Source organism: Equus przewalskii, chromosome 5 (genome assembly GCF_037783145.1).
Source record: "Equus przewalskii isolate Varuska chromosome 5, EquPr2, whole genome shotgun sequence".
Taxonomy (NCBI): domain Eukaryota; kingdom Metazoa; phylum Chordata; class Mammalia; order Perissodactyla; family Equidae; genus Equus; species Equus przewalskii.
This window is the reverse complement of record NC_091835.1, coordinates 51,447,508-51,468,600: the sequence shown is the minus strand read 5'-3', so window position 1 is coordinate 51,468,600 and position 21,093 is coordinate 51,447,508. Positions and strand designations below refer to the sequence as shown.

The following is a 21,093-nucleotide window of genomic DNA, read 5'->3' as shown; positions in this document are numbered from 1 at the left end:
TCTTAGTCAAGATTAAATGAGGTTATATGAGATTATATATAAATCCATAGTGCTGTGCATGGCACACAGGACATGCTCAATATATATTGCACTCTTTTGTTTCCCCTACTTTTTTCTCCCCAAGTCCCCCCAGTACATAGTTGTATATATATATATGTATATATATATTTTTTTTAGTTGTGGGTCCAATTGCACTCTTTTTACTGTACTCATAAAATGCGCTGAGAGGTATAGCTGAATTGTATCAGATTATAAATATGTTGAAACAATAGATATCTCATGTAATTAGAAGGCATTGTTTATGCAAGCCAGCATCCTTAATGTCGCCTCTTAAAAATAGCTCAGTTTCTTTCTCATGCTTCAATCCCTATTTCTATCAGGTTATAAATCGTGCAACAGATAGACCAACTGACCTTGACCATCTTCAGGTAATTTGCCCTAAAGGATGAAGTAGACCGAACGCTCTCTTCATTTCCTTACCCCCTCAAGGCTCCCTATTCAGTTGAGAAGCAACTTGCACTGTAAGTCTGCATTTCATCTTGAGCCTCAAACACCTTGTGCGTCTTTGCTCCCCTATGTTACTGTTCCTAAACCAACTTGCCGCGCCACAAAGCGCTGAACTCAAGTGGCCCTCAGCGCGAGCTCCTGCTGTGATGAGTCACAGAGCCACCAGCACTTTGTTGCGTTCGATTTGATCACTACCATGAGCAGTCCTTCGATTGTCAGCTAAGAGACCCTTCAGGGAGTTGTCCCTTAATAGAAAGTCTCTTTTCTTCCCTCCTGTTGTAACTTTAAATTAAAAGAAACTGTAGAGGAGCTGGTGGCGTGGCAGCAGTTCATTCTTCTACCCACTGGGAGAACAACATCTGAGAAAAGACGTTATTGCACTGAGAATTGAGTTGTTGCTATTTTTTGGGCCAGCATTGTGGGGCAGGGGCAGTGCAGGATGAAGACCATGTCGTTTAGACTCAGACTGATGCTCAGTCGTGTAACAGAGAGCAGTCTCCTTCTGTGTGGACCAGGGAGCATTATTTTTGAGTGTAAGACCTCGACTCAGGATATTAGTTTCAAGCGGGATTCATGGGACCGCTGGTATTTTGCCCCCGATTTTTAGGTGCTTCTGTGTGTTGTACTGTGGGAAACTGGCACCGGGACAACTTCAGAATCCAAGGAAGATGGGAGGCAGGAAAAGAGAGCTAATTTTTGACACATTCCTCAGACGAGTGACCCCTCTAGGGAATCTGTGCCCAGGATAAGGACTGCTTACTGTGAGGCTTTTGGCATAGTTGTCTCCAAGTAGTGAACACTGGTTACTTCGATGTCTCTGGTTAAAAAGGCTGACGAACTTAGCATTTGTGAGAGGAAAAGAAAAAGATGTTAGTGCTTCTGACGGCGTGTTTCCTAGAGGCCGTTTCTCACTAAACTTCTCATTTAATTCTCTGCTGTGCCAGCCTTTCTACCCTCTATCGTTGCTGGTCCATTCCCATTCCTGGTTAGAGCCTGCTCCCAAATCTGGTGTCTGCTAAGATTTCCTGCTGTAATTCATGGCTACGGAAAGCCGAAGTTGTTTGATGTGTGACTGAGGTTTGCATGTAAGTTCTTGTGATGCTTGGTGTTACTATGCAGTATTGGCAGCCTTTCACGTGTATCTGGCACAATGCATCTCATTAATTTACTCTTACACTGGGAACTGCTTTTCAACAAGTGCATACTATTTCTTATACTTCTGTCTTGACTCTTCTTCCTTTGCTCTCTCAGCCTCATCTCCACCACTTCTCCTTGACTAGCACAATAGTAGTGTCTTTTCTAGTTTAAATCAGGAAATCAAGTGGTAATTTTAATGCACACTAAACGAACAAACAAATCTATCAGTACGTAAAGAAACTTAATGGGCCCACTATTTATTTCTAGGAACATCGTTGGCCCCCCAAAATGCTCTTCCCTCCTTACTTGCCTTTCCCTATCACTGCTTACTGGGTTTTTCTTAATCTTTCTCCTACCACCAAGTCTTTATTCTCGTGGCACCCTTGACACCCTGCCTTGTGTTAATCTCACTGGATGAAGTGAGAAGGGGAAGGGGTGCTAAATACATTGCTGCCTGGTTTGAAAGGGGTACCTCTAGGATGACACAGCATTTCCCATTGGACGATAAACTCCGTGAGGGCACTGTGTTGATCCCTAGTGCAATCACAGTGTCTGGAACAGAGCAGCAACAGAATGAATGATTGCAGAGCCAACATATCTTGCAAACTGAGCCTCCTTTTAATTCAAGGCAACCCTGCAGGATGGGGAAGTGGGAAAATTAACAGCAGTTGAGCATTGACCATGTACCAGGCACGGTGCTCAGCACTTTATGTGGATAATCTTGTTTAATCTTCACCACCTTCCTTTTAGGTGGGTATTTTCCCCTTTGCATAGATGGGCGAACAAACTCCAGTAAGTCAGGCGCTCGCTCATTTTCCTCAGCTAGTGAACAGGAGAATCGTTAGCTGAATTTCAGTCTGTTTGACTCCACCACTTGTATTCCTTTCATCATGCTGTGGCCAAGATGCTGGTGTGGGCTTCCTATCCACAGAATGCATACCTGCCTGTCTACGACAGGAGATAGGAGGAGCAGGTGAGAAGTGGTCGCTGAAAGTGAGGCCTGAGCTGTAATTTCCAAATGTCAGTTATTGTTATCAAGTACCTACTGATCCATGTATTAACCAAAAAATATTTATTGAACACACAGAAGCATGTTGCTTAAACTTTACTTAATAGGACATATTTTATGGTTTGAAGCAGAGATTCTGAATACGTAAAAACTGACATCAAAGGAAATCGAGAACAGTGTTTCTCAAAGATGATCATCTAATCGCCTAGTTGAACACCCCCTGGGATTTTTTTTAAAAAATCTACTTTCTGGCATCTACTCAGATGTGGGTAATCTGAATCTCTGTGGTCATAGCCCTGTAACCCTGCCTTTTTAACAAGCATGACTGACCATTCTTTTGCACGTAAAAGTTTGAGAACCAGTGATAAAGTACTGATTTGATTTGGTAGTAAGTTACATATATGGCTACAGAATTAAAGTAAGATGCTCAAAGAACCGTGGCAGTGCCAAGATAAAGCACAACTGATTGTTGGATTGCTGGGAAGGCTTTTTTTGGTGATGTGGTTTTAGGAGTTTTCAAATAAAATTTATCCTTTAGTAAATTTGAGTATATAGAACATTGGCATGCTTAAAGTCAAGAGTGGCGGGACCTGACACAAAGTGGGTTGGTGTCTGGGGAAGGGTGGCAGTTATGTGCATTCTAGACTTGGAAAGAACTTTCTAAGAGGACAAATCTAAGGTGGCTAAGTAAACTGAAGACCAGGGAATGATTTATTTGTCCAGCTCTGTATCCCAAATATTTAGAACAGTTTCTGGAACATACTAGGTGCTTAAAGACCTTTATTTAATGAATGAATAAAAACAGGGAGAGAGTAATATGTGGAGAATAGATTAGAACAGCTTGATTATGATTATTGTGGATAAAGAAGTTGAGAAAGAGTATGCTGAAGAGGTATCCTAGTGAGATAAGATAAGGACAAGGTTTTAATTAGACTAATATGGTCCTTACAGTAAGTGCCTTCATACAAACAAATAAGCAATGCAAAAACAAACCTGAGGTTTGTATGGGATCCAATCATCAGACTACTGTTGGTGTGTATTATCTTGGAAGCAGCAGTTACTACATGAGGGTAGGGAATGAGTGCGTTTTGTTCTCCATACGATCATAGTACTCGATAAATATTTATTGAACAAATGACAGAGTTTCCACATGGACTGGAAAAGAAAACTTTATATGGTACAAAAATATCTTGTAAAAAGAGAAAAAAAAATCTTTACAAATGCTAACCGATAGATTGGGGATCATGAATAGCAAATCTTCATGTTCTTAGACAGTTTGTTTAGAGTTTAGTCAAGTCTCCTTCTGATTGTCTGTCACCATGCAGTGCTTTGCTGCTAATGCCACTCTCATTTTACTGTTTCCAGAATCCTTCATGGTGCCTAGCACAGTGCATTGACTATATTAGCTATTTAATAAGTATCTGCTGAATAGTTCAATCAGTGAATGTAGAATATTGACTTGGGCTTGCGGGGGAGGTGGGAAATGGAAAGCAGATGAAGAAGAGAGTTGCCCTCATTCACTTAGAATTCCCAGAGTGACATGCGATCCAGCGACCTTGAAGGAGGCACATTTCCCATATAGCTCAAAGCCTGGTTACTGGAATCTTGAAGGGAAGGATGTTTAAGCTAAGGCAATGACTGCAAAGATGGGTTCAGCACTGTTAGAAGAGGCAAACCATTTGATGTGGAAAGTCAGGCTGGAAAATATACTGGGGGAGAAAAGGTAAAAAGTAATTCTAGACCTAACAGGAGTTTCAGGAGAAAAATGGCTCTAATTCAAGCAGTGTAATGTTAACATCAATGCATGTCTCGTGGCTCGAGCCCCGCATACTGCTTTGGAAATAAAAGGAGATTGTGTAAAGAATTAGCAATACAAGGCATTTTTAAGTGCTTTATTGCAGAGGCCTGTGATACTCTGTGAAATCTATGCAGCCTCTTTCTTCCTGCTGTGCTTAATTTCAGAATCTGATGCTATTACCTATCCTTGGAGAAAAAAAATCACTCTCTGTTAACTCTTAAAAACCGAGTTTAACATTGCACTTGCTTTCAACATAATCTTTCTGACATTTCTTGGGCAGAGAGAAGTGTATTTAGCCACTGAGGGTTTGCCTCCAAGTTTAGTATCTGGGAGTGCTTCTAGGGAGCAGCATTAGAGGAAGAGGGGAGGTTGGAAATAGATGTTGAAAGCATACGTTTAGAAATGGCTCAAGCAGCTTGAAGAATCAGGTCCCTTAAAGAATCAGCAGAGATTGTGTTTGGCATGAATCCAGAAGCCAGAAAGCTACATGCGTTATAAAGGAGATCAGGCAGAAGCCAGGACAGGAGTTAACTCTTTACAATATAGGTGGCTATCTTCTTGTGACGTGAAGACATGCCCACCAAAAATAAATTCCCTGGCATGCCATCGCCGTGCCCCTTCTCCTGCCTAGCTTGAAATGACAGTTGATGATTGATAGTTTACTGTTGCTAGGCATTGTGCTAAGCTGTTTACTTTTATTTGTATTGATTCTTGCCAGTAACTCTCTGATGTAGATACAAATGTTGCCCCATTATATAGATAAAGAAACTGAGCTTGCTTGAAGTAGCATAGCTGGTAAGTGGTGGAGCTGAGACTTGAACCCAGAGCGATCTGATTCTGAACCCTGGGCTCTTTACCCGTTGTAACATAGGAAGTATATTTTAAGTCCTGTTGAGTCATTCCTCAAAATGACATTTGTATTTTCCACTTTCTTTATGTACACACTTCTATCACTCTCAAAGGGCTCTTTTTAGCTTATTTCTAATCTATCGCAAAGTTCCTCAAACTAGGATCTCTCCTTACCATTTGCTTTATTTACCACTGTCAGGTCAATCTTTCTGACATGCTATTTAGATCATGTTACCCCTTTCTCAAAAATTCAAAGTGCCTGCTTACTACACACGGAGGGGACCCAGACTCTTAAGGCTGGTTTTTAAAGGCCTTACGGTCTAAGTCTTCGATCTTTTCAGTCTCATATTTGAAACCTTCTCTTTGAGAACAGTTTGTTTCTGATCTGGATTCAAGCTGAAAACAATTTCCCAGCTGACTCCCAAACTGTCTGCAACACGTCAGCCTTAGGAACTCTTTTCAGGATGCTCATGCCAGAGGCCATGGGCGTTGCATAAAAAGGCACTGCTCACACCTGAACCCTGTCTGACTCAGGGAACTCTTCCAGAGTTGTTTTTTCCATCTTCTTCAGACTTATTCCTCAATGGACTTTCCTTGGTTCCCAAACCACTTGACTCTGTGTTTTGGCTTTCTCTTTTTGTTTTGTCCCATCATTCATTTAATAATCAACAAATATTAGTGAGCACTTTCTATAAGCCAGACACCATGTTAACTGCTAGAGAGTGAGTGATGTGTGGAACAGGCACACACCTTACACACAAGGATTTAAAGACTATTAGGGAAGATGTACTTTAAGTAAATAATTACCTGCATTTATGATTGTAAATTGTGGAACTATCTTTCACAGAAGTATATACAACATATAGGAGAAATATTGGATATATTTGGGGGGGTAGTCAGGAGGCTGCCATGAGGAAGTCACATTTGAAGGAGGGTTAATAAAATAGAAAGGACAAGAGCAAAATCTTTTGAGACATAGGGAGTAGCGTGTACAAAGTTTCCAAAGAGAGAAAGGAAAAGGATGTATTCTTGGAATTAGTAGGCCAGCATGGCTGGAGTGGAGTGACTAGGAAATGGATATAGATGATGCTCTAGAGGTAGGTTGGGATCATATCATTATGGCCTTAGGCGCCATGTTAGAGAGTTGAGTCTTCATAATAAGGATGATAAGAAACCATTGAATGGTTTTAAGCAAGAGACTAATAAAATTGGTGGCTATAGAATGTAGACCAAATTTAAGAGAGGCAGGAATGGATCTGGGCAGGGTAGTAAGGAGGCTTCTGCAGTCATTCACACAAGAGAAAGATGGCGGCTTGGACTTCAGCCTATAGCAATAGTGTTAGAGATGGAAACAAGAGGAAGAGTTTCAGAATCAAACATGGAGGGGAAATCACCCAGTTTCAGGTGCTTTTTGTAACTGCTCCCCCTACCCCAAACCCCTCTCTACCAACCTAATGGGATATTTCCTCTGGTAATTACCCATTGTTTCCATGTTTCACAGGTTCAGAAAAGAGATGTGTAAGTCCATACCTCTCCCAGGGACTCCACTGGCTGGATCTGTATCTGCTTTAGCCCTTGAGTACACAGGCACAGAGCTTTGACCCAAAATGTATAGTGCCTCCTGGCTACATATATGTTTTTGTCGTCATATTTCCATGATTTCCTTTTGTATATATCATCCCTTCATATAGATTTCCTAAAGCCGTACCCATCTCTTAATTTCCAAATTACATTTAACTTTTTTTACAGCATCCTCACATAATCTACTGACCAAAGATCTCTCCTTTTGATCATATAATATTTACATCTAGAACTACTTTTATGGCTTTAGCTGTGTATTGTACCATATTGTAAGCAGGTTGTGAACATCTTATCCTTTGAGGGAGATTGTGAGCTGTGCCTGGGATGTGGATGCTGTAGTTCAATGTTATACTCCTGTTTCAGATCATTATTAACCTCTTTCTAGTTGGGCAATTTACTTCACCTATCTCAGTCTGTGATTCCTCATCTGCAGAATGGGGATAATTATATTTACCTCACAATGCAGTTGTGCAGAATCAATGAGAGAAAGAATGCAATCCTTGGCACATAATGGACTCCACCATGTGATGACATTTTATGACTATAAATGTTATTCTTTAAAATCACAAACCTGTATCTTATTACTACTTTTGTCTACTTGGAGCTTACTAAATATTTATTGAATTCAGATTTGAATTTAAATTTAAGTATCATTTCTGCCAGGGGATACAAGTATAAATAAATCTTGGTTCTTGTCTGCAGGAGCCTGGATTTGATAGGGGAACTCATAAAATAGACTGGTAATTATATATCAGTGTGATAGGTATGGTGATAGAGTATTTTGAAAGCACAGAAGAGTGGCTGGGGAAGGTTTTCTAAGTGAATTGATGTATGAACTGAGTATTAATCAGTTAAATACATATTAAAGTAATTTGTGTACATAGTATAAAACTCAAAGCTATGTAATAAAGTAGTACTCCTGTCTTACTGATGATCGTGCCCACCCCACTCCTAGTACTTTCAACTATGTATTTCTAAATAAAATATTTACTCATTATTTTTTCTTATTTTTCAAAAAATGTGAGTTATCAATTGACTTCCTACTATCTGACTTTGTTATGCTACTCTTTACTTCTCTTCCCCTAACCTGACTTCCTAAAACCACGTGCATTTCTTTTCCTGTTGTCCCAATATAATTTCATCCTTTTTTTGGGTGGAGGGGGAGGTTAAAGCAGTTCAGTAAATGCAGTTACTTTGACTATATAAATGTTGTTTATTGGTGAGAATATTATATTTTGATTACTTTTACTTTTCATACAACTTTTTTGGTTTTCCTCGAGTTAATAGTGGCCTATGTTTAAACCTACAAATTTTACCAGAAGTGCTCAATGTTTACTGGAATTCCTGAGTCAAGGCTTAAAACAGGTGAGTGGCCTATCCAGGGCAGGCCTTGGGGGCAGACTACTCTGGTGGGAAGGACCATTTTATAACTGACATAATGTAGAATTGTTGGAGTCAGATGATAATAAAAGGCCTACTGACTTTTAGTCAGTTATATTATGCTTCTTAAAATTTCTGCAGACATTGTACCCCCTTATTGCCTGCCCTTGGGAACCCTGCTCCCACCAACCTGCCCTTGGTGAGGGTCTGAGTTAAGCTAAGTAAGGCAGAGGGTGGTGTTCTGAGAAGGGAGGAAGGAATTCCGAGCAGACAGGACAACATGAGTAAGAAGGCAAGGAGGTGAGAAATAGCAGGGTGTGTTTGTGAAATTACAGAGAGTCTGGTGTCAGTGGAACATATAGCACATGATAGGGACCAGCTGAGATGAGACTGTGATGGTTGGCAGTTGTCACATCGAGGTGATCTTTTTATCATAGACTCGTATGCACCAGATTCTGTCTTGTAGGCCATGGGGAACCTTACAGTGTTGAGTAACGTGGTCTGCTTTGCTTGTGAATGAACTAATGACACATTAGCCAAAAACTGGAAAACTGGCTCCTTAAGTCAGCAGTTAAAATGCTGTCTTTACATATTTGATGACATATTAATATTTTAGGGGTATCCCATTGGTAAAATTTTTAGAGCACACAATCCTCCAGAATGCGTGTACCTGCACACACACACGTACACACACATATTCATAATTTAAGTACATGTGTTGTACTTTAGCTAATATTCAGGGCACAGTAAACACTTAGAGCAGGGTTCAGTTTAAATGATAGTAGAAGTAACAATGGCTTTATATCAGTTCCCTGGAGACCAACTCTGACATGTAGATTTGCATGCAGTGGGTGAATTGGGAGGGCTCTTGGGGACAACACCTGCAAGGGGCTGAAAGAAGCAGGATGGCCTGAAGGAGAAGTTGACTGTGATGCAGCTGGGGTGTCAGCTAATCTGCGGGGAGCTCTGGAACTGCATGGTTCCTCGGAGAGGTCCTGCCTTTGTAACCTCACATTGGTGTTGGATGTGGGCCATCCCTAGGGATGGGGGGGAACCGTGGATGAAGACAGTTCTCAGGACGGGGCTTAGATATGAGCCTTCAGCAGCCAACACTCCTGGTAGCTGGGAAATGAGGAAATGAGTGCTGCTAGGTAGCACACGACAACATCCTCTAAACACAACCTTCCTGAGAATTTCTTGCTCTAGTCTTTTGAATTGTCATAGATTTTCCTTGAAATATGGCTGATGAAGAGCTAGCAATGGGTCTAAGAGATATAGTTCCTCCATTTCCCCATGTTCACTTATATTTGCATTATTTATATGACTTGAAAAATCCCTAGTTTTTTTTGTTTTGTAGGAAATCTTTTTTAAACCACTTGTCTACTTTATAAGGGTTAATTTAGCTAAAAATTAGACAATGTAATCCACTTCCTCAAGCATATGAAAACTGTAATGTGTGACAGATTGGTGAAACAGAGAGAGAAGGGCATTAACATGAACTTCTTCCTGTTGTGAAATGAGAGCCCCAGTGGCAATCTATTAGAAGTTAGATTAAAAAAGAAAACCATGTGGATCATCTTAAACTTCCAGCTTTGGAGAAAATTTCTTTATGGAATGAAACCAAGGGAACATTTTAATTGAGAAAGCACAGCTGATTGGATGTTGACATGTGGTGGTGGTGACGGTGTATGGCACGTTGATAAGGAAGGAGGAGTTCTTGCCCAGTAAGTGGACAAGAGTGTAGGCCTAGGTTTCAGGTTCCCAGATGGTCATCTACGTCAGTGCTCTCCTAATTTTTTTGGTCATGTATATACACCGTCAATAGAAAAAGAAGCTATTACCTTACTAATAGTTAACACACAAAAATAGAAATTAAAAGGGACGAGATAAAAGGGAATAAAGAATATATAGAGAACAAGAACTGTAAATGAAGGTTGTAGTATTTTCTTCTAGCATGACAATAGATTATCATTATTATTATTTTTGCACCCACTTTGAAGACTTCTGAGCTAGATTTCTAGATCGTAAGTTGTGTACTAAATGGGGAGAATATGCACTGGAGACAAATTTTGGCAATTTTATGAGTTTGACCTATGCAACTATTTAAATGAGATAGTATGAACGCCAAGTATTAAAAAGTAAATAAGGTTTTAGGATATAGTTGTGATGCTTTAAATTTTTAAAAAAATTATGGAATAACTGTGTGTATGTGTGCACGTGTGTGTGTCTGTTTGCATGTATGCAAGCTAGCCAGGGTCATAATGACTTAGCATTTCCTCCTGTTTAGCAATTCCTCATAATTAACTAAAAGGTTGGGGCCACACTGACACCATTGCCTCTCTGTTTATCTGGCTCTAATTTATGAGCCACTTCCTGCCTTATATTCCAGAATGCTTTTTGAATGTTCTCTCATTGCTTATTTTTCCTCTGATTCATAAATTTATAAATCAGTTAAACGCAGTAATTAAAAGATATCTTTATTTGTGTCGTCTCAGCATTGGAGAACCTGAAAAGACAAAACCTTTCATAAATGCAGTAAGTTCCTTCATGTCCTTTTGGAATTTTAAATGTTTGTATGCATTTTTCTGGCAAAACTCGGCTTGGCTTAAAAGAATATCCCAGATTCATCTTGTGCCTGTACTTAAGATGTCTTAGCTGCCTTATTAACATCTTTTATTTTGTTAATAAAAATTGGTCTCAGTTGTGTTCTCATTTTTATATTTAACAGTGCCAGCTCACAAGATGTTAGTTGCTTTGAATTTCTTGGAAGGAAGGGGGTAAATACATTTCAGGTATCATTATTATTACTTTTCATTACAGATAAAATTAAAAGGTAGCTGGATTTGGAACCAGTATGCAGAAGTTTTAATAAGGATATAGTAATCATGGTTGCATTCCTAAGGAAACCTAATCGCATAATCTTAAATATAGTTCATAAGTTAAAAGGCAGAAACCTGGTCATGTCAGAGGGTATTATTTTTTAAAATAATAAAAAATTAAGATTCTTTTTTTCTATACACACAAACGATCTTTCCATTACTGAGTAAAGGGTGTATATTGTCTCAAAAAATACTGTGCCTTGAAATCTTCAGATGATTCCACCCGTACTTGTTCTTAGCCTCTTTATGACTATTTCCATATTGATCTTAATAGTAATTTAAAATAAACAATGTTGTTGTGTTTGACAACCTTAACGATTATTCATTCATTTAAAATATTTTTATCGTGGGGCCAGCCTGTGGCGCAGCAGTTAAGTTCACATGTTTCGCTTTGGCAGCCTGGGGTTCATGGGTTCGGATCCCGGGTGCGGACATGGCACCTCTTGTCAAGCCATGCTGTGGCAGGCGTCCCACATATAAAGTAGAGGAAGATGGGCATGGATGTTAGCTCAGGGCCTGTCTTCCTCAGCAAAAAGAGGAGGATTGGTGGCAGATGTTAGCTCAGGGCTAATCTTCCTCAAAAAAAAATAAAATTATTGAGAGTCTTGTCTTTGTCACATATGACAAGTGTTGAGGAATGGAGTTACAATGGTAAGCAAAAGAAATTTGGTTCCTGCTCTTATGGAGCTTCCAATCTAGTGAGACAGCTGGGGGTTACTTAGCTGATTGTGCCAACAAAAAGAACAGAGACACCTTCTCCTCTCCAGTGTAATTGTGACTGGTGGCTGGGCTGTTAATTTAAAAAAAATGGCTAAAGCCTAGAATCTTAAAGAAATGATATCTACCTTAAAAAATTAGGATTTAAACATAACGTGTTTTATCAATTTGTTTATCATCGCTTCGTTGTTTATCAATGTTATCAATTTGCCAATTTAATTGATATATAGGTGAGTCTTTTAAATATGGGTCCCTGAAGTGATGATCCTTGTTATCTTCTTGGGTAAGTCACACCCATAATCTATATTCTGTGGTTTTTGATTTTGATTTGCTAAAAATGACGAGAGAGCTTAAAGGCATTTGACAAGCAATCTGGCTGCAAGATTTGTCTAGTTTTTAAAAGTTTTTTATTCCAATTTTATGAAGCTATTTGACACCTAATTTAGTGGTTTTAAAAAACAATTTACCTTTATTCTTTCCAAAGCATTCAATCTAGTGTCATTAACAACCTTCTTTTTTGCCCTTATAGTTCATTAATTATGTAAATTTAATGAAGTTACCCAATTACAATAACAAACAGAAATGACATAAACGGACTTGGAATCCAGTAGACTAAGTGGTTAGAGTGGAGGGCGTGGGAGTGCTAGGGGAAGTCTTTGCCATTGCTGTGCCATGGCCAATAGTGTGTTTTAGAGCGAGAATGCAGCACGTCAGTTACTCTGGTGACTTGGTGAATGTAGGTTGGCTAAGAAAGTTGTATTCTACTCCCAGTAACAAGTACCATGGAGGAAGAGTATAGGGAGCTATAAGGAGATATTATAGGGTAGCCTGATTATTATGGAAGTCGCAGAAGGCTTTCCCAAGGAAGAGACACTTGGGCTGGGATACGAAGAGAAGTAAGGTGAAGAAGGCATGGGTGAGTATGGAGTAGAGAACAGTATATGCAAAGCTCTGAGGTGGGTTAAAGCTTGGAATATTGAGGAACGAAAGGAAGCCAGAGTGACTGGGGCACAGAAAAGAAGGGCAAAAGTAATGAAGAATGAGGCTCGCGAAGGAGGAGAGGGGGAGGCAGGAGTCGTCTCATGTACAGTCTTGGGGCTGCTAAGATTTTGGATTTTTGTCATAAAAGCAGTGGCAAGTAAGCAAAGGATTCAGATTTGGGGTTTAAAATGATCACTCTGGCTATTCTTTGGAAAATGGAATGGAGGGGGCATCAGTTATGTAGTGCTTAGAGTAGTTTAAATAAAAATTGTTGTCCTTGTCCCAAAAAGTATTCATTCTACCATTTTGGGGGGCCTTATCCTGCTACATTACTAAATGGGTCCTTGAAATACTTGAGGAAAGGCAGAATCTAAATTGATCACAGGTGTAAATCCTTTCAATCCCCAGGAGGAGCTGGACCAGTATTTTCTATAGTGCAGTTTGCTTACCATTTTCTCCTTTTCTATTTGTGTTTATATTCACAAGTTCAGCACAACATGTTTTCAAGACAATAGAAAAAAAGCAAAAGTCGTTCTTTTAGGCTTGTACCATGTTATTGACTTTCTTTGAAAGGACAACAAATGTGTTTATTTTATCACTATGGGTCTAAAAATTAACCGTGAAACATCAGTCTCTACTTCTAAACTATGTGTAACAAAGAAATGCTTTATTGCAACTTCATCAATAATTCAAATGCAACTTAAAAGAAAGTAGGGCAGCATAAGGAAAAAAAGCACACTTGTTCCGTAATTGAGTCGATTAAATAGTATTGAGCACCGTTGTTGTATTCATATTGATGAAACAACTTTTATAACTACCAAGAGCCTAATAAGAAATAAGACCTCAGAATTATGAGGCAATGTCATAGACATTTCTGTGGTTTTCTTCTATTGTAAGATGCAAATAGTGAAAGCAACCTTTTACTAGTGTGCAATAATGAAGGAACAGCTTTTGAAAGGTGTTCTTATTGGGATTTTAGTAGTTTTCAAGGCTGTGCAGTAATAGCCCAAGCTATTTTGGAACTTTGCATACATTAGTGTTCTGGTGTGGCATGATACAATAATGTGTGAAAAAGTATACGATCGCACCTTGCTTAAATTTGCAGTTTTTGTGCATAATCCCACATTGAGCTCTTGTCAGGTTTTCACTGTATATAGGAGAAAAAAGGTTTATAGAAGCCTACAGATCGGGGTTGGATGTAAATATCTGACTGTGAAAATAAAGCTTTTTTTAAAATTGTACTTTTTTGAAAGATCAAAAGTGATAAGTTTATATTATATATAACATTTTGCAGATCAACCTATGTTTAGTTTACCCAGTTGAAGCTTCAGAATGTACATATATAACCATCTAAATGAAAATGTGTATCTCCTCTATTTCATATTAGCACAGGATGAGTGAAAAGTACAAAGTCTAATTTTTGAAAACCATGATCGCACTATAATTTATGCATTCATATTAATGTTGTTTTCCAAAATTGTCATCCAGAGAAGCAAAACCCTGATTCCAATGATGCCCTTGTTCAAAACATTTTGGAAAACTTCCTTTCAGCACTGTCTTTTGAATCATTTGCAAGCCTGACTAAAACATCCATCTCATTACCTTCTATTCGCATTTTATACCAAGATTCATCATCCTTTTTTTTATTCACCAGAGTTGGCTATAAATGTCTCTCTGAAATGATGAAGATGGCTAAAATTGACTTTCAAATTATGAAATTTGTCACCATTGAGGATATTTAGAAGTGTGTATGCGTGTGAGTGTGACTGACTTAGACAGCAGTTTCAAAAGGAGGTGGAAATCCTGTGAGTAATGGCTAATCTTTGGAGTAAGTGACTGGTGTTCTAAGGGGACCAGTATGAAGGGAAAGCACATTTGGATGGCATGGTGTGTTTGTTTGAAAACCAGTCACATTACTTTTTAATGACACTGTATATTAGTTTTTACAACGTATACAAAGAAAAATGCACATATGTCTTTTGGAATGCAAGGCCAAAATACCTTACACAATTAGTAGCACATTTTATTATTAAGACAATTAAAGGATTAAGCAACTACAATACTAATCCTGTGTTGGCAGATTCTTCAGATAATGGTCTTTACATGGCAATGTCTCTGTATAATTTTAATTTAAATACTGCCATTTACTATCTGATCTATAAGTATGTGCATTTCCATTAGCATCTGACATAATTCATCCTTATTTTCATGTCATTTGGAGGTACTATTTGGTAGCATTCGAAGTTTTCATTTTGGTTGACCTCTTCCTGTAAGTAATTGACCCAGTTTTTAAACTCTTAGTGCTTGTTTTCTTAACCATCAATATAGATCCCAAATAGGTACATGTGCTTGAAATGTAAAATAATTGCAATGAGTTCCAAATATTTTCTTAATTTAAGAACTCTTTGGCCTTTCAGTACAACTCACAGAATGTTTATGTGTTGAATGATTTATGAATAGAATGAAAATGAAGTGGTAATGTACATACGCAAAACATTCACTGTTTATCCCCACTTTGAACATCTTTATTGTGTTCTTTCTTAAATGGGTAGGAAATGAAAGAAATGATTGCCAGACTCAGCTGCCTAGTTTTTGTTTTCTGAGTATTAGAGTTGGAATTAGTGCTTTCTAATAGAAGGAGAGCAAACAGTTCAAGTATGATTTTGCTGTGATCCATTTTTGTGACCCTGTACTCTGTAATTTCTGACTTCCAGCTTTGGGCATTAATAGTAGGGGTCAGACGCCTGTATTTTGAGAATGTCATTGGTAGCTCTTTGAAAATTGATAGATTTAAGTGCAAACCAGCGTTTGAATATGAAGATCTGGGAAATACTTTTGTACCACTTTTCAGTGTGGCTAACTCACCGTTGGAGACAGTAAAGACTTCTTGTTTAACATGGTAAGTAATTTGTGTAGACTAATTTGTGTCACTTTTTATCCTGGTTAACTGTATTAACATTCCTTTTTTTTGATTTCGTACTACTAAATGGATTTTGTTTTCCTGAATGCCTTTCTCTTTGACTACTCTAAAAATTTTAAAGCACAGAGTATATGCAGGAATCGTTCCAAACTAATAGCGACGTCCTTCTTATTAAACACTTTGGTTTGTATTAGTAAAATTGGGTGCTGCTTCACTTTTGCAAAAAAGTTTGGTTTTCTAAAAGACGGAATAGTTTTGAGGGACTAAATCAAACTGAAATGTACTACACCTTTAGGTCTTCAGTAACTTTATTTTACCCATTAACTGTCATAGCTTTTTGACAATCATATTTGAAATTCCATTGAAGGAAAGTATAATGTTGTGATCATGTTCATTTGCAATATAATTGTTTGTTGACAATTTCTAAAATCTGTAATAGATTAGAAAATAAAGTCCCAGCAGCTTTTTTGTTCCTCATTAAGAAAAGGAGATTCAGACAGCTTGTATTATAAATGTATCGTAGGACTGCTTACCAAAAGTTAGGAGTTTTATTCTTGTAGGAGTTAGGCTAGTAAGTCATGTTTATATAATCCTGATAAACATTTCTCCATGACTGAATTTTGAGTGGAAAACTTTGTTTCCTAAAAGGCTCTAAGTGAAAAAAAAAATAGGGTCTGTCCTCTGATTGTGTGGAGTGTGTGTGTGTGTGTTTGTGTTTAGATCCAGCTTAATACCAACTAATGCCAACATCTGGCAAAGAGATGGAGATCTGGGAATTTGTTGCTGGAAACCCTGGGACAAAGTGTTCTGATCTGACCAGCAAACATAGCTGTGGACTTGAACTGGAATCTTCAGGGGCAGAAACGTCTTAAGTGTCTGGAAAATTGGCCTGTTGAGTCACCATGAAGGCACTAAAACAAAACTAATTTTAAGCAGGTCAAAGTTCAGTGATTCCCTCTGGAATTCAAACTTTTTTTAAGAGTCTCATGTTTAAGTGAAAAGGGTCAAAGTTGATGCACTGTTACAATGTTTTGAATGCTTTCCCTTAAGAACAGCCACCCAAGCTGGGATTAGCATGGGGAAATGCAAGGCTGGCACTTCAGCGTCTGGGTTAAAAATATTTTAAAGCAGTAAATGCAGTCAGTACAGAGAGATCCCTGGGAGCCTTTCTATTCAAAAATGTGTGAGCTCAGGGCAGCGGCTGCAATGTAATTTAGGGCAGTGTATGCTTCATAGCTTTGGAGAATATTGCTTCTCGCTAATGTTCCATTGGAGGATGGTAGGATAGTAGTAATTTCAGAAGGTGGTATTCCTGTTTGTCTTAGATTGAAAACTTGAAAATAAATAAAAGGACACATCAACTGAACAAGAAATGTAACTGTGGAAAAGTACCAATGAATCTAAATTTGAACTGAACAGATACAAAATCAGCATGGGTGTAGGAATATTTTTAAGGAGGAAGCTACTGCAAAAGGAACTTCCCAGGGAATGGACTGCACAGGTATGTTCGGTGTGTGACAAATAGCCTGCGGAAACTTTCTAGAAAGTTCCTTGTCAACAGGGAGGTGCTTTAACTGTGACCAGATGTAATACTGTTGAGTATTTGAATTGAGGAATGATTTTAGAAACTGAAACTTAGGAGATTTAATTTCAGTAGCTGACATTCAGATGATACCTGGATATCCTGAGGATGTCAAGTAATTAGCTAGTCAGAATTCTTGAATGAGATTGTACTGGGATCATATGGTGGCCTAACCCTAAAGTGGGTGATTCCAGGACTTTTGATGTTAAAATGTTCTGCACTACAGCTTAATGCAATTAACTAGGCATTTCCTCAGTCTAAAGATCTTGTTGCTCACTAGAATGAGACCTAAACAACATTCTTAGACATTAAAAAGAGCCTATCATTTTATGGGTTGTGTCTAGGAAAAGGGGAGAGGAACATTTACTCTGCCTTCAAATTTAGAGAGACTCAGTTAAAAACTCTGTGCAGCTATGAAATTTGGCTGGTATCCATAGTCTGCTAAACTCCCTATAAAACTTTGGTTGTTCTTATTAGCTATTTTATTTTTCCACGATACCAGTTGCAGAATAATTCTGTTGTTCTTCATCATAAACCTATAATATTCACTTTGAAGAAGCTTTAATTATTTAGTTATTCATTCTATAAATATCAGTTATTCCAATTTGAGGAATTACATTTTGGATTGTGTTTACTGTGTCTCAAGAGATATGAACTCAGTCGTGTCTGTTTATTTTAATGAGATAAGCCAGGCTCACGTGATAATTTTTTACCAAAACACAGAATAAAAAGGCATGAAGAAGGAGAAGCTGAGTGATTATTGTATAACATGATGACTCTCTCTTAGACAGTTTTTAATTGGAAAGTGACCTGCGTTGAGCTGAGAGACGAGATGTCATGCATGTTCTGTGTGTTTCCATCACTAATATAGGTTAATAGAAAGCGGTCTTTGGTTTGGGTTGTCGAATTCAGTTTTGTTTATAATTAACAATATTACGAATGCTGATTATTTTAATGTAGTGGTGAAGAAAGAAGCATAAAAGAGAATCATCTAGTACAAAGGTTAAATTAGAAATAGTAAAAGGATAAATGTGTTTGAGAAGTGGTTCTAGGGTTTTAATGCAGGGGTATCTTTAAAGGAAGTCTTAGATTTCTCGGAATCTCACTTGTGGACCAGAAATTTAAGTTTTTGAGCAGGGAATTTCAAAAACAAAACTTATGTACCATCTGAATGGAAGAAATAGAAGCATTAGTACAGTCAGTATCCTAACTTCTTTCAACGTGACTACTTAATAGTTTTATCACAAGAGACCTTTAAAAAAATACTTGTTGCTCTGAACTTTTGCCCCTCTACGTATCTTTGCACGGGGAGCTTTGGACAAGAGTCTTAAATCTGTCTGATAGTAAGATATCCTGATTCATTTTCATTTCCCTACATCTCTGGGCCTTCTCAGCTGTTAAACTTGTGCTGGCCGACTGCTGGCTCCGCACGCTGTGCTGATCCTTTTGTTTAACTGGCATTTCTCTTAGCTTCCCCACTTAAACTAGCTATCAGAATCCTATGGGTCAACCAGACAGTTTGCCTTATCACAAGCTCACCTGAAACATCTTTTGAGGTAGGGCCTGTGATTTCATGACAAATAGTCACCTCAGTGGGGAGCTACAGAGCTCACCTCTATCTTCCAAGGGTTAACGGTAACCTATAATAATAATTTGGTGACACAAAATGCTTCTTTTTATGCATTACCTATTTCCAGAGGCCTAATTTAGGTTTGTATCAAAATGGATGTCACAAACAGTACAGCTTCCTGTTGCGAAGCAAAGTGCTACTGAGAGACATTCTGTTATTCTTTCGGTGGCACCTGGGAGGGGCGAAGAAACACTGAGGGGAGTGAAGCAATTGTCAGTCACTTATAGTGTAGCTGGGACAAGCCCGTGGTGGAGAATGGTTTTCCAAGGTGGAATAGCTTTATGGAATTGTTATATGAGAAACTGAAGTTTCTTCTGCTGCAGTTGATATGAGGCAAATTTTAGAACAAGGAAAACAGCAGAAGTGGTTATCACAAGGTGCCTTATTTTTCTGTATGATTTTCATACTTCATGCTCTAGCAACAGTGACAGCGCTTACCCAGGTGTAAACACAAACATAATAATACATCCCGAGAAAGTTTTAAACTTTGTCTGTTGAAAGTCTTAATTCCTCATCACGAAATCCCTGGCCGTGCGAGAGCCAGTCCATTCGGAAAAGCAAGCAGAGCTGATCTGTCAACGTGTTCCATCTTTAACCTTTTACTCTATTTTTAAATCGCTAGTACCTACCCTAAACATTCTAGGCTTCTCTATTGTCCTAGTTCTTTCCACAAAAGAAAGCAAACACAAATTTCTCATAATTTTTCTTACTTAACTATTCCCAGGAGTATTTGTACTTTAAATAGAAACTTATGAAGGTTTGTTTTTCATAAGTGTTTAGAGTTAGAATTTCTGGCTATGCTGGTAGTGAGAGATGGGAAAATATGGCAATGTTATTTCACAGAAGGGGTCTTCCAGGGAGCCCCCAGTGCACACCCTATAGGCTAAATTGCCCTTACAGTTAAGCCGGCAGCTGATTTGAGCCCAAATATGGGGTGGTAAGTGACCTGCGTTTTAGAATTCAGTGATGGAGGCATTTATGTATTTCCATGCTTTAGGCTCTGTGGGAGCATCCAGCTTCGGGCTTTGCCTTGACTGTGCCTGATTCTCGTACCTGGAAAAGGGATGGGAAAACCTCAGGGAGCTGGGCAAATTGTCAAGAACTCCATCCCAGAGGTTGAACTCCAGCTCCCACTTCAGCGTTTTGCTCTTGCATGTTTTCTGAGAGTGCAGGGTTTTTCTTGGCCTGCCGCTTCCCCAGTGGCCAGCCCTCGCCTCCTTGCTGTACTCTGGGGAGGTGTTCTCAGAATGCCCGTTTCCCACCCGCCCCTGGGAGCACCACGAAGGAGCAGCTGTCCTTGCTTTCCCACTCCCACTCCGAGGAGAGGCTTGGGTGCACCAGCTTCTGCCACATACTTAATTTGTGCATCTCAAGCACAGCTTGTTGCACAGCCCTGCATTTTTGGCTCAGTGAATGTGTTGAACATGTTCATATAGGTGTTCAACTTGGGGTACACACATGTGGGGATAATGGATATGGTCTCTGTTTTCAAGGACTCAGTTTTTAAACGTATATAATGGCTATTGGAAAAAAACATTGATTTTTTTTTAATGTGCTGCAAGTAACATGCTCATGACATTCTTTTTGCTTCTTTAAAAAGCTGGGTAAAAACTAGAATTTTAAGGGGTTTTTACCATAAAAACTGCTTTCAGCCACATTATATCTGTTTCCTTATTTAATTGACTATAATTCATTTTGTAATGTTGCTCATTCAAAGCAGGAAGACTTTCTACTGCCATGGTCTAAGAGTTTGGTCACTTTTCTTAGGGATTGCTCAGATCTTCCTTAATAGCAGCTCCCCAAAGAAAACCAGAGAAAAGAAAGAACGTTAAGCCGTCAACTGCAGCTTTTGTCCTATTTAAATTGCAATGGGTAATTTTGAAAAACTGTAAGTGGGGTGATGATGTAAGATGGACTTTTAGCTTTCTTTTCAAAGTTTCTTCCAATTTTTGTGCTTATTTCAAAACCTTTACCTAGAATGAGAATTCTTTCATGTTGGTTAATGTCCTTTGTTTTCATGGTATTGTTTTTTGTAATGATTCGTGGGTAGAAATGTGCCAGGGCCATGCTTTGGGATCTGAGCCTCCTTTGGACCCCATAGGATGTCAATGGACTCATTAGGA

General features: G+C 38.7%; 1 protein-coding gene across 30 annotated transcripts in view; it reads left to right on the top strand.

The window, feature by feature from the left end:
* The window catches only part of SOX5 (SRY-box transcription factor 5), a 947,484-nt gene that overhangs the window by 6,945 nt on the left and 919,446 nt on the right, over positions 1-21,093 (top strand). For 2 of the 30 annotated variants that reach the window (XM_070620815.1, XM_070620835.1), the window contains exon 1: positions 16,901-17,259. The exons of 26 other annotated variants lie outside the window; for them this stretch is intronic. The gene's annotated coding sequence lies outside the window, so the exon portion shown is untranslated. Of the gene's footprint in view, positions 1-16,896; positions 17,260-21,093 lie in introns of those variants that run through there. 2 more of the 30 variants (XM_070620826.1, XM_070620814.1) reach the window with 2 other exon arrangements.